A 12,411-nucleotide genomic window follows, 5' to 3' on the forward strand; every position below is an offset into this window, starting at 1 on the left:
GCAATGAGGCTTGTTTATTAGAGTATTTCGGTTCACAGATACTCAACAAATTAGGAAACAATCGACCAATAAACACGTATTATCGTTGCTAGCGTGGCTTATATTACCCTCCATAAAGAAACTCCCAATAAAGGTCAAGCTTTCACGAAAACTACGCTTTCAAATCATTCGACAGACATTACATTAAGTTATTCTCCTTGTAATTAGCACTCACTGGCGTTAAAAGTTTACTGACATATACAGCTCACCGTTTAAGCCAAAAGATGGTCAATAACACTTCTGATTTTTGATAATGTACCACACTTTGATGAGTAATACGAAAAAACAACAATTACAAAAGTGCGAAGGATAGTGAACTCTTAACGCATATCTGAACCACGATCATGCCGCTTTGAAATAACTCATTGACCGACACATTTGCATAAATTTTGCATTTTGTATTTATGAACAGGAAGAAGGCGATCATCTCGCTCGTCGCAAGTCAAACTAACTGATCAATTTGATACTCAATTGGCAAATACAATTAATTAACTGTATTTCAAATGTCTGCTCGATTAAATGACTCATTGCAAAAAGTTACGATTTGCAGAACGAAGGATCTCAAAAGCTCTATACATGCATTCCTATAAGTTGAGGGTATCTTTTTTTCAAGGAGTTAATTGACCAAAATTAATGAAATCAGTTTAGCTACAGCTGCAGCGCTATATATATAATATATACATATTGCAAGTATAAATCTATAAATACTATTGAAGCCCATGCACTTTACATTTAAACAAGGCTGTTTGTTTGATTTAATTTTCAAAGCATAATTATCAGTTCCATAGTTTTGACTAATTATTACCAAAAACAAGTTCAGTCGAGAGTTCAATTGCACGTCCTGATACATCTGCTGAACATCAATTAGTCAATTATGGGCAGCAAATTGCGGGAAAATATTTGTTTGATTTGGGTCAAAGTCATGCCTTTCTACCAAGTACAGTCAATAAACAATTCTTCAAACTGTACTGTATATAGAAATATTACTAGGCTACAAATACTCCGACAAAGTAGGAAAAACCTGAAAAAGTCAAGTTGATTGAACGCCGTAATTGACTAATGGGGACTATTGCCATGCCATCTACTTATAAACATACCATTTTTCCAAATGAATAGATTATACGTAGCATTTCGAGCAAGATTTTCCCACGCTATTAACGTATAAAATGTTTAGTGATCCATTGCCTTCTCGTATATGTGATAAATTTAGCAATCCTTTGTGCCAGACTATTATTAACCTTCTAATTGTACCCACTTTAATTGCGTCTATATGCTCTATCCACACGCATTTGCGTCAAGTGTGTGAATATTTGGGAAATTTCATTACTTTTGCTGGCAGCTTTTTAGGAAGAGATTGATTTTGATGAATTTTCAGTAAGTAGGATGTTGTAGCTATAGGTATAGATAACTGTATAGGTGGTATAAGGACTTTTCACAATGATATTTATTTATTAATTTGTATGAAGTATAAAGTCAAATTTTGCGATAGCACAGTTTTCCCATTGTGCTGATTGATGTCAGAGCTTCTCGTTATTTTGGAGAACTAAATTTAGGGCATTTTTGATCGTTGTATCTTAAATTTTAGGACGCACTCCAACTCAACAGATTACATGTCTTCCGAGCTCACGTTGTGCGTTCATCATGTTCCCACGTTCCCAAATTGCTCTAAAGCAGTCAGGGCTTATATAATTGTTAGTTACGGTTAGCTATTTAATTGTTTCCAAGCAATTATTTTCTAATAAGTTTGGAGTGCAAGCTCGTGGCTTTCTTAGTCAAGAGTTCATTCACGTCATACGCCTATGAAACATAACTGCAAAAACACTGTCTGAGAGGAAAATAGTAAAAAGAGCCAAACGTATTTTACACGTAAGCCAAAATTGTATATTAGTTCGCCTGTATTTTGTAGGAGCCAAAGAACAAATAGCTAAATAATATATACATATACCTTAAAAACAACAGCCTAACTCTTTTGTAGGGTAGATTTCAACTTATAGCGTTTCCTGCCATTTGAGCAACTTTTCACTCTAACTTTAAATGCATTGACCTCCGGAAAGATCGCCCTTTTGAGTTTATGTGTCATCAAAAACATTGCGTGTTGCTCTACTTAGAATTGCTATTGTATGTCAACACGCCAGGACTTACTGCCAAGATAAGAGAGGTGTGTTATCTCTGATACACCACGGCGATGAAAAAAATGAAGCATGTCCGAGTGGATTATTGGCTTTTATTGCATGTGAGTTTGTACAACGCTTAGAACTGTTGAAACAATTATATAGGTCAGGAACTCGACTGTTAGAAGTCTTCAAAGTTTGACGTCTGCGGCTGTAGATAGATTATTTGTACGTGTATCAGATGCTCTTATTACAGGTAAAAAAAATTCAAGACAGAACTTTTTGACGACAACACATTTTTTAGATTACACCTGTGTTTGTGAAGAGAACCAATGCTCCTTGATGTTGGCATAATCGGGTCAATGGGATCAACCACATATATATAGTCTATCCTACTCGTGACCAACCATTGAGCTGTTTTAGTGAATTAACATGATTCTCACTCTCACGAAACTCGCCCACGATGATTTGCCAAGCATGAGAATGTCTGCTTCTGCGACACGAAAAGGAAAGCGGATTATTTGAACGGCTGGCAAGGAAATTTGCTGTGAACAAACAAAAAGTCGCTTCGAGATTTTTCACTACTAGCGAAGGCGGAAATTATGAAGAAAAGGCTTTAAAAATAAAAATGAAAAAACCAAAGCAAACTGTACAAACTACAAATAAAGAATGATAAGAAGAGGCTTTTCACATTAGATTAAATTAAGCTTGTCGAGAAATTTGTCCACGTGTTAATACTTTTTATGTAGAGAAAAAACTTTCCTTATTATACGGCTGCTGTAAATAAAAACTGAGGACGTTAGCCTGTTGCACAGCTGTAAAACCAAATTATTGCATAAATTCTCATAAAATACGCATCATAGATCAACAAGCTGTATATCTAGCTAGTGATGAATATGTCTGCACCCTTTGACATAAAACACAATACAATCGGCCCACACAATTCTATTATTACTATATTAATTTTCATCTATTTATTTTTTTAGTGTAAGCGCTAGCATGCAGGCGTAAATTTAACTGGGAGAATCTACTGAGATACCATACTTAGCACATGTATGATTGAGACAATAGCACTTCGGTTGTATCAGTCGAAACACTTGTGATGTTTGCAAACATCAAATACGACCACTGCTATAAAGTTAGTTGTCATGAAACCTTTTTCTATTAGCTACCTATAGCAACGAGTGTGTGTGTGTGTTATGTATATATAAATTATAAAACGTTGCATAAGTGATAACGTTTGACTGTGACGAATATAGGATCTTTCCTTTTTTTGAAATAAATGCACATCTTATTTTTATAGAAGATTTCTAAGCGACTGTGTTGAACGTTAATCTGAAGAGCAAGGTGCTCTTCGCGACATGAGTGTTTACACGTTAAATAAAATCAATATGAGCCTTAATTTAGTTAAACTCAAGCATAACCTATCTTAACCGGACCACTATAGATTGTAACAAAGGTTCAGCATAAAACAGAACGCTACGCGCCTATAAACATGGTACGACAGACAATATGCCGTATAATATTAATTTTGTAATTTATACTTACTGCAAGTGTTAAGTATTAAAAGGTCACTTTTCCATACTGCTCACGATTCAAAACCAAAAAAATGTAGGTCCCTCTATGGATGTACCGTTTTGTGTTCGAATGTCAGCCAAATAACAATTATAACAGTGTGAATGAGTGAACTCTATTCAAAGCATATGACCGGTGTGATAATGGAATGGTGCTACTTTAAAATTAACACGTTGGGGGGATACATTTGCATAAATTTTGCATTTTCTCTCAGTGAACAGGAAAGAGGCGATTATCTCGCTTGTCAAGCTGAGTCTTAAACCAACTAATCAATTTAATATTCAACTGAAAAATTCCAATTGATTTTCACTCCTTTTCGCAAAACTATTTTCATTGGCTTAGAGACTTTCACTGCATTTCGCACGAGTCGTTCGCAAGGGAGTTAGAATTGCAGTATGGAGTATCTCAAAAACTCCGAAAATTGCGTCTATTTGAAAAACGATCGCTGCTGAGGTAGTTAATTGGTCAAAATTGAAAACATTTGACCGTTCATGCATGCTACGTTAACGTTGTATCAACCTCGTGGACTTCGTCACAATGTTTTGGAATAGACAAATGAATGGACATTGAAATGTTAGTCTGTCAATGGATAATAAGACATAACTAGTTTTCTTGTCCAGCTTTTTGCATGCTAAAAGCGCGAGTAAAAAAATGTTAATTACCCGCGTGATCGGCGAAGCAATGTATAAGCTGACCAAAATTATATAAACTAAACTTTGTGTGGTACATAGTTTTAATGTGAATGACTTTGAAGTGTATAATTATCACAATTAGGAAATGGTTAGAAATTAACTGGCTAAATTTTGTCCGGTGTAAATGTCCTGGTTGAAACTTTACGACATGGATGAACATAATGTACATATCAAATTGTCAATACATTTTGCAATGAACATAATAAACAACGCGCATAGCAATATAGCTTTTTGCAACAGCTAATCTATGAAATTCACAGCTCATTCCATAAGTATATTCCTACATAATAACGCGACAAAAGAGAAAAGTGTTAAAATCTGGTGTGAGAAATGGAAACAATTTCGTGTCATTTATGGAATGAGCTAAGGCTGGCATTTGGTATGTTTGTCATCAAAGAAGTTCATTGTTTTTGCAAGAGATTTATTGAAATTCTTAGCCATTTATGACGAGCGAGATTGTGCTACTTCGAGTTAGTCCCAAACTGGCTTACATCATAAAAAATTCGATGTATTGATGTTCTTGTACGTCAAGTGAAGTGCGTGATTAAAGTTTTTGTGAAGTGAAAATTTTGCTTTTTAATTTAAATTATTTATTCACCAGAACTGTGAATTTGCAGTAGACTGTCTGAAACAGTTTACGAATGTTTCTTTTCATAATTTCATTCTCAAGATTTTGAAGTTTTTGTTATTTCCTGTTTTGCTACACAACCGATGACGTCATATATAGGATAATAATTCGCCTAAAAATCTCAAATATCCTTCTGTTTCCTGGCAAATGTTGGATGAAATGCTCAGCAGAATTTTATACCATGAACACCATTTAACGAAGACATCTCTGCCTGGTTGAAGTAAATATCAGAAAGTAGTCTTGACAATTTCAGATTCTTATCAAGCAATATGCCATTACTGGTTCTACAAATTGGGACATTTTCAACAAAAATATTAACCTTTAATACTCTTGTGTGACAAATGTGTCACAATAAGGAAGACAAATAAAATGACTTGAAAAAAACTCAAGGCTTTCGAGAATGAAAAGAGATATGTGCATAAAGTGTTTTAAAATATCTACTGTCATTTTAAAATTTCTGTTCAATAAAAGTAAAAGTAGAAATTACGTCTCATAAGCACTTTAAAGAAGACTTCGTTACATGTTATTAAATGCACAGAATTTCAGTTTCAATAAAAGATTTCCGCTTCTTTCACTCTCAAACAGCATTAATTTCTTATAAAGTTCGGCACTGAGCACAACACTAATTCACTATGGCGACAAATTATAGCTTCAAATGTACCCGAAAAAAGTCGATGGAAGTTATAGGCTATGCTCACACATTTGTGTGAGTAAAAAGCAATGAATTTTTTAGTGTATGACATTATTTGGAAAGAACTGCCTTATTCCCGAAATATAGCTCTAAAAATCAATCCTCTTCCAGTTTGAGGCAGATTATTGTAAAAATAACAGCAACTAATCTTCTTCCGAATGTGAAAATTTTAGAAATACAATCCTCTCATGCAACTGGAAGTCAAAACTATTTACGGCATTCAGCTGCCTTGATTTTTTAAATAGTTTTCATTCTCACGCCTTGAAACGATCGAGAAATTGTGTAAGTATCAATTACCAACGATAAGATGATGGGATGACAGTTTCACCATTTTTCACTGGGTGATTGTTGATCATTTATAATTGAGTGAAGAAAAACGTTGCTATTAACTAATTTGGCTTCTCATATCTGATCTAGAAATTGCTTATAAAGGAAAGTGAGGAATTTGGTAGTATAGAAAACATCAATTAAAGCTGTTATTTATCAACTGACCGAATCAACACTCGCAAAGCAGCGACCTTAGATTTCATTCACATAAAAAAATATCAAACTTTCTCTAACATTGAATGGTGTAAAAACTGTTTTTCGCCAAAGTTTTGTATTTGTAAACATGGCTACGTCACTTTTTTAGCTCATATGCAATCCGAAATACTTTTGAGTCATTTTGCGCTAATAGTTCATTCCTGCGATGAACTTATACAAAAACGTATTAACAGGGAATATCTCTCTTTTTTTCTCGTCAATCATGAATGCGTGGATGTAGGAGTAAGAATCAGTCTGCTTAAATTGGTGACTCAATGTGAAGATATATCCTAACACACACGTATGGTTCGTTCTACTTTTCTTATGTCATAATTATAAATCCTTTGACTTTTCTTTCTTTTCTTCATATATTTCACAATCAAAAAAGCAGAAATAAATAATTTAAATTGTGACAATATACAGTCGTGTAGCAAATGATGATATGCATGGCTAGATTATTTTATCAAATTATCTGAAGTTTGAAATTATAAAACATCACGGAACTCAGTGATTCGATCTCCTCTAAAAGCTAAAGTTTTCTTTCTTTTTATTCTTGATTTGTGTTTATGTTCGTCTATATCTTGACGTTTTCATTGACGAACCACAAGAAATCAGAAACTTGATCTTGCAAACAACTCCCCGCTACTCAAACCAATTTCCTTTTCCCCAGGCCTCACCATCGGGCAAATTTCTCTGGATATTTATAACTTTTATTGGCTATCTCGAAGTATTAAAAGGCAAACCTCGAGGGCTTAGATTTTATGTGTTGAAAATGTAAATTTGATTTTAAAAACCCATTAGACTTTGAAGATAATATTTAACTTCGAAAACAAAAACCTCGGCGCCGTCAAAGCTAATTAAATGATGAGCGTGTAACGAGATGTACGTTTATCGTCAAACAGGACGAGTATCAATCCAATTTATTTTAAAATAAGGAGTTGTTGAAGTAATGGTGTGTAAATGTAGAGGAAGATGCAATGCATTATTAACTTTATATAATCAATCAGAAAAGAGCTTTCAATGCTAATGGCATTGGCATGGTAAATTTGACAAGATGAGGTTGGACCTTGAGTGACTCCTACAGTTAAATACTAATTTATTTATATAAAGATTTTAATGTATTTAATAAAGACTTTGATACTATTAGCTAATATTGTCGGAATTCGACATTCCACCGTGGTAACGATCCAATGAAAAAAAAGATATTTCATGAAATGATACGAGCGACATTGTTTGGAGAAGACTAAAGAAAGACTGATAGAAAGATGGAAGTTAAAATTAGTCTAAATTCTAATGAACTTCCAACATTAAAATCGATCGATGATCACGATAAAATATAAAGAGCATTGCTTGTAATGATCGTATATATATATGTTGCAAATCCAAGTGTTTGCTGATAATGACGTTTTTGTCACCAGTCTACCGAAATGACGACAATCAATTTAAGATGCCTCGATACAATGATAGCCAAAGCTGAAAAGTGAGTACAATGATTAAAAGCTCGACATAAAAAAGAAATAACAAAATGTTTCGCTTTTTGCCATGCCCTATAAACTATCTAATGATGATAATGTAGGTGCATTTTCAATTGTTTCTTTGAGCTAAATCATGAAAGCATATTGATCAGCGTCACTTTTGTGTGCATCTTATCATTACATAAGTGCTAAACTTAACTGTACAATACTTTTATTTTCAAAAGAACTGAAAACATGTTTGATGAAAGTCGGGTTTTATGCATTTTTGCGTTTCGCTTTCATGAATCTCTATGATGACGACAATAAAGGAGAATTTTCGTTAAGGATTAAACGCAAATCAACTTTAATTTTTAAAGACGTCGTTTAGGGATTAGGACTGTTGTGAACGAAAAAACCCCCATTTTTCTGCCAGTTGAAATCACTGTAAATAGTAACTTGATACACATTCTCTATTTTTCACACATGCGAGATTATATGGATTAGCTTAAACTGTAGCGTGATCTATGGCTCAATGTGAGCAGATATTTTTGATATTGCGTGCGGGATTTGGACTATCGGAAAAAGATGGTGAAGTCAAATTTCTAAATAAAAATGGGATGTCTTTTGCTGCCTTTAAATGGATCAATTTTTCTATAAACCCTTGTAATTTTACCGCGCATCGTGTGAGAATCTAAAAAATGTTTTCAACCGGGAGAAGAAAACGTTACATCGAATAAACTTATGCGTGCGTTCAATTCACCTCCCTCGTCATACCCCCGTTTAAAACGAAATAATTAAATGTCGTTGAATGAAGCCTGTGATGGTTTACCACTGACTAATGTATGTTTTTGTTTGCATTCCAGAAAACCTTATATCAATACCGATAACGTATAACATATCGATATTGATATAACATATATACGTGCAGCATATCGGCAATTATTGAATAAAAATAGATATGAAAAAAATCAACAGCTTTAATGGGTTCATTCTGTTGTAAGGTAGCTCACGTGTGAAAGCCATCCATTGCCTAAATTACTGTCAAACATTTAATTATAGCCATTCATCAATAAAAATTCCTCGCGTTTTCTTCTTTATATGCAGTCCAGTCCCTGCAGTTCCACAATCACATAAACAATGAAAAACATGCACTTGTCGTGTTTGCGAGCCATATCTTTGGAAGTCACAAATTAGAAAAAAAAGCCAGCTATTTGTTACGCATTAATCACTTTGGAATTAAGGCGAATGTTTTGGGACGAAGTTTGCATTATCCTTATCAAAATATTTTTGTAGTATTTTACTTAACTCTATTCTTACAACGGATGCTTAATCATGCTTCACACTTGTCTTAAGTATCGAAAGATATAGCGTAGGAAACAAGATAAGAGAGCGCGTCATTGACACCATGTCATTCCAATTCCCGTTGTTGTCGAGAAAGGCTAACTCGTATTCAGTATTCACGTAAGGACGTTTTGAAGACTGTGAAAAGCTACATTGTCCAAATTGAGCTACATTGTCCAAATTCTATATGAAAAACAAGCGCAAATACACCAATTCTCGAGACTTTCATGATACTATGTAATGCACAGGCTTTAGTTTATGTACATATGTCTTCACATATTTCTCAGTACGACGTTAAAACGTGTGATTATACATGCTTTAGTTTGTGAACGTTGTTTCTGTGTACGCCATTAATTTAAATTCCATTAGCAAGTCTTATATCAAAACAATAAGACATAACGACAAGACCTGAGAATGGAGACCTGAGAGAAGGACCTATAGCGTTTTAGTTTTAGGGAATAACTTTCGCTAAATAATGTTGTTAATTTTTTTGAAATGATTAGTTATGATTTTTAGATACGCGATGAACATATATGGAAGATGCATGTGTTTTCATAAGTTCAAGCAGGGATTATATCAGATTTTCAAGTTTTGGATGCACTTTTTAGTGATGACATACAAAAACATACGATTCAAACTTTATCTTTGACAACCACGATGTGCTTATGCGTGATCTTTTCCTATTTTTCAGCCTTCACATTGAAACAATTGAGCATAAAGCCGCGGTAGGCAGTTTCCACTGCACGCTTTATTTACATTTGCCACGGAACTGTTGCGCATTCACAATTAGCGTGCAACATCAGTTGTGGGTAATGCTTTCTAATATGCGCAAGTATTTAATCAACAAGAAAGCCACAAGTCATCTTCATACACGCAACACTAATTCGCGCAAACTTAATAAGTACAGTCATATTAAATTGACTGCGAAGGTTTTTCAACGCAGCTACGCGCTCTACTTAAAAATTACCGCTTCCATTAATTTACAATTTGCCAAAATGTTTATACATATTACTAATGTCAATTACTTTGTTTATCAATAAGAATGGTTCGTTACTCATGCAAATATGGTACAAAACAATTTCACACATATATGCAGATTTGGCAACGAATTCGTGCTGCGACAGAGACAGAGACTTTTTGTACGCTCAATTACCATGTACAAAACAATATATAGCAACTATCCTACCTTCGGTTTACTTGATCACTTGATTCAGTGATTCAGTTCACAATAGAGCGTATGTTGTACCAAAGTCAATGTCAGAATATTTCGTTTAATCCCCAGATGTTCACTGTAAGGAGAAGAAAATATAAACCAGAATACATTGACTCTTGTGAAAAACCTTCAAAGCTTCCTGCGGTAATAAGCAAGCGTGTCTATTCAACACTAAAAACGTGCGTCAATTCTGAGCAAACTGTTATACCCAAATGTCACACTTTCCTGTCTGAACAAGCTTAACACGAGTAATTTAATTATAATTGCTCATCAGTTGAATTGATGCTATAGATAAGCTGGATATCGATGACCTAAGTTTGACCTCAGTTTTGAAAAAAACAGTCAAATGATCTGCAATCGCAACGAATTTAACGGCGATAAACAACATTAAGAGCATTAAGTACACAAAAATCAAAGATATTGTTATTTATAGAGCAAGAAAGCTCTTCTTTGAAGAGCCATTTTAAAATCTGCTTCGAACACTTGCCTTTCGCTGGGTTTTTTCAATGTTTACCCCAAAAGCTCACCATAGTTTATGTGTTTTCATTTAAAGCAAACTCTAAAAGGACGTCCTGACCAACGGATGGCAAGTTTTGATTTTCAATTTCATCAGAAGTTTCTGCAAACATATGTACAAAGCGACCATAATTCCATTTATGGTTCCATGAAAATCTCTTAATGAAATGAGTTTGCCAAATACTTTTTTGGTGCGCGCTGAAATTTCACATATGTTGCATGTATGAGAGAATATTTATCTTAACAGCACGAACAATTTTCTAAGATCAATCTAAATGGGTGGCAAAAGTGATTTTATACATTTTTAGATCAGGTCAGACATATCTACCACAAGATTTAATTGTCTATAGTTTCATTACGAAGGTTTGATATTTCTGGTCTTTGCATCACCGTGACCATTCAGGGTTAGTTTGGCTAAAAAAACAATATAAACAGCTCGATTTTCAATTGAAAATATGCAACTTACTGAAGAAATTGTTTTTTTGTGACAGTTTGGAATGTAAATATATCTTAACATTAAAAGCTGATCCTCTGAATATATTTTGGACGCCTGTGGCTCTGCGATGGTCAAGAAGTACGAAGTTTTGTCAGTCATCTGGCAACTGAGCTCTTAACTCATAATCATACACTTTCAAACGCGAATCCTTTCATTAATTTAGCTATTCCTATCTGCAAAAATGTTGCCCATGTTCGTTTCTTATATTGAAAAACGAACAAAAATATATGACATCAACTCGGCATCGTGTTTGTGGGGCAACATTATTTGTATATTACAACGTTTAGTGCAAAAATAAATAGATCATTTGACACTCTTATAAAAATTTGATTCATTGGCTGAATTCCCTAATCATAAAAATACACAACCTCTTTTGTAATAGATTCAAGAATCAATAAATAAAATGCGTGTGTGGTTCTCTTATGATTCAGGAATTCTATCATTGATATGGAATTCCTTTCGTTATGCTATAACCATGCAACAGTATATAGCTGACATGTCGCATAGTGCGTCGTCATATACGTTGAACAAATGAGGAAATCATAACCGCAAGTACGCTCGTGGCTATTTCTATGATGCCATAGTTTGGTGGGCAACAATAAAATGTGAGAAAGATATAAACTGTCGTTATATTTAAGTTTCTTTGCCATTGTTATGTGAAGCAATTAGTCTCTAGAAGAATTGCCTTCTCATCAACCTGCATTATAAATAGCAACTCGATAAACATGTTTGTAAATGTAGATCGTCCAGGTTGGTATAGTCCTGAGAAGGACTGTTTTTGTTGTTGTTGACTGACGTTTCGACAACCTTAGCGGTAGTCACCTTCAGAGTCAAAAAGATGACTACCGCTAAGGTTGTCGAAACGTCATTCAACAACAACAAAAACAGTCCTTCTCAGGACTATACCAACCTGGACGATCTACATTTACAAACATGTAGCGATACTCCCAGGTTCAAACCATTTACTTTAACTCGATAAACGTTATCTTTGATCAGTCAACTTCGTCCCTGAAGGCAATAGACTTTAGCTCATATATTAACTGTAATTTTTTATCATTTTGTTGCTAAACTGCTGTCAACGTGCTATAACCTTTTATATTTATGGCTATTTTTGGTTATTATTGATCAGTTAT

At 34.2% G+C, this 12,411-nt stretch overlaps 1 protein-coding gene across 2 annotated transcripts in view; it reads right to left on the reverse strand.

Moving 5' to 3' along the window:
• Positions 1–10,464, reverse strand: part of LOC124447567 (fat-like cadherin-related tumor suppressor homolog) — a 37,050-nt gene extending 26,586 nt beyond the window's left edge. The window contains exon 1 of one of the 2 annotated variants that reach the window (XM_046998540.1): positions 10,240–10,464. The gene's annotated coding sequence lies outside the window, so the exon portion shown is untranslated. Of the gene's footprint in view, positions 1–3,698; positions 3,857–10,239 lie in introns of those variants that run through there. The other variant, XM_046998541.1, reaches the window with a different exon arrangement.
• Positions 10,465–12,411: the final 1,947 nt, after the last annotated feature.

Source organism: Xenia sp. Carnegie-2017, unplaced genomic scaffold (genome assembly GCF_021976095.1).
Source record: "Xenia sp. Carnegie-2017 unplaced genomic scaffold, XeniaSp_v1 HiC_scaffold_22, whole genome shotgun sequence".
NCBI classification, from domain to species: Eukaryota; Metazoa; Cnidaria; class Anthozoa; order Malacalcyonacea; family Xeniidae; genus Xenia; species Xenia sp. Carnegie-2017.